This window comes from Hoplias malabaricus, chromosome 4 (assembly GCF_029633855.1).
Source record: "Hoplias malabaricus isolate fHopMal1 chromosome 4, fHopMal1.hap1, whole genome shotgun sequence".
NCBI lineage: Eukaryota > Metazoa > Chordata > Actinopteri > Characiformes > Erythrinidae > Hoplias > Hoplias malabaricus.
The window spans coordinates 63,248,170-63,250,335 of record NC_089803.1 but is presented as its reverse complement, the minus strand read 5'-3'; the positions used below and the strand labels follow the sequence as shown (position 1 = coordinate 63,250,335).

The window sequence follows — 2,166 nt, the reverse complement described above, 5'->3', positions numbered from 1 at the left end:
TGCTGTGCCACCGTGCTTGTAAGTTCAGTTTCACAATTTAAATCTTGCTGATAAGGCTTGAAAAATGTGTCTACTCTTTTTTGGAAAAAAAAAAAAACTACCACTTTAAGAGCTATAGGCATAATTTGATGGTTCCACAGAGAGAGGATTTGTTGATGTAAAGCTGGTTACCACACAGGGGAGCTGAACTCAGAGCTGTGGGAGAAAGAACACATCTCAAGTTTTATATTGAACTGTCGTCCTATACCTTTCACCTGTGTTGGGTTTGAATATAGGCCTAATGCTGTGGTTTTAAAATCCAAATGGTTTTACTGTAAATTCCGAGCCAGAATTTGGAAGGGATATTGTGTGAAGCCTCTTCCCACTTTCAATACAAATTGTGATTTATATTTCTGTGTAGATGTGTGTGAAGAGATCATTATATAGCTACATATTTGAGGACAGCTGCTCATGTTATGTTTCTTTTGAAATAAAGGCAATTAATCACAGGTAGCAGGCCCAAAAACTGTTTGTTTTAAACGTTTTTCTTGATGGATAATTTTAGCCAAATGCTAAACAGACCTTTGTTCATTTGATTACTTGAGATATTTCTGATGTCAAAGACGTAAACACTCAAGAAAAGATAGGGTTAATAACCAGGTCATGTTTTGACACATTTGTTTGTCATTTTACTGGTACCGCTTTGTACTGAATTTTCATATATTTTGTTATTGTACGTAGATGAAGTGCTGGAAATGTTTACAAGATTTTGTAAACAAAGAAACACTCACCAGGTTGTGCAGATCGCTCTTATACTAATCCGGTTTCAGGTGTTTTATAGTGTTATATTTATTCTATGTCGCCATCTATTGGACACGTTAATACATTTCACGTAGTCATAACTCAGTAAACAATTAGCCGTTGATTCAACGTTGAAATAACGTAATGACTGCCGTCATATCAACGTTCTCTTAAGGTTGAAAATTAAAGTTGAAAAGACGTCCAAACACAGACATTGAAAAGACGAATATTAGACGTATTTTGGACGTCCATTGACGTTATTAATTGGTCCCGAAATAAATTACTTGTATAAAACGCGTTTTGGACGTCCACTGACGTTATCGATTGGTCACCACTTAACCAACTTATTAAAATAGATTTTGGACGTCCATTGACGTTTAAAATATGTCCTTGACGGACAGACTACTCTTAGACCTATTTGGAACGTCCAGGGACGTTCCTTGTTTACTGGGTAAAGTATGTCATAATATGACAGAAAGTGAGCACATTGTTTAAACTCTTCAGCACATTTACAATGCACTGTTATTTCTAGAATTTAACATATTAGTCTAAATAATCAAATATTTTTTTTCAAAAATCATCAATTTCAATAAATTATGCAATATATATTTTTATTAAAAAGTAAAACTCAAGGGCACGTACTATAATAAAATAGTATTTTAACAATATTTACATTACATTATATTGTATTAATAATTACATTATATATTTATTTTCTCATTTTTATGTGAGACGTTTTTTAGTGTTAATATGGAAAAACTTTTACGATAGAAAGGACTTTTATTTTAAAATGTCCAAAGTCCATTTGGCTTCCTCCTTCCTACCTAGTGCACTTTATAGGGCATAACATTGCTACACGCTATACAGTAGTACATCTCACAAAGAGTCATTTGGGATACAAGCTCTTACAGGCCTTGCGTTCGGGTGCTCATCGGAAGGTTGTATATATAGTGCATTATTCTGGTGCAATTTTCTGAATGTACTTACATCATTCACTAAGTAGGGACTAGGGAGGAAGGAGCATTGGGAGATACGAGTTACACCATAATTTGTTTTACGGCAGCTATACGTTGTCGTAAACTCGTGCGGAGGAACACGTGTGCTGTGTTCTTTAAGAACGTGAGTGAAATAATCTAAATCTCTCAGTTACTACAGGTTAAAGAAGCGAAGGAAGGACAGCTCAAAAAGGTACAGTTTTGTGTTTAATAGTTTAAACATGTGGGTTGCTTTTACTGTCGTTTTTGTGTAGTTCTGTTTATTCTGTTTAATTTACAGAAGCATACTCTCTTTATAAACTGAACACAGCCGTGTAGTATCTCTGATAATCCCAATTTCCTTAATATTGACGGTGTAGCTCAGTTATGGCTGCCATTTTACAATAATCAC

The 2,166-nt window shown here is 34.5% G+C and overlaps 1 protein-coding gene across 1 annotated transcript in view; it reads left to right on the top strand.

Moving 5' to 3' along the window:
• The first annotated feature begins 1,732 nt into the window (after nt 1–1,732).
• The window catches only part of llph (LLP homolog, long-term synaptic facilitation factor), a 1,964-nt gene continuing 1,530 nt past the window's right edge, over nt 1,733–2,166 (top strand). Inside the window, exon 1 of the mRNA XM_066669362.1 lies at nt 1,733–1,968. The gene's annotated coding sequence lies outside the window, so the exon portion shown is untranslated. The remainder of the gene's footprint in view (nt 1,969–2,166) is intronic.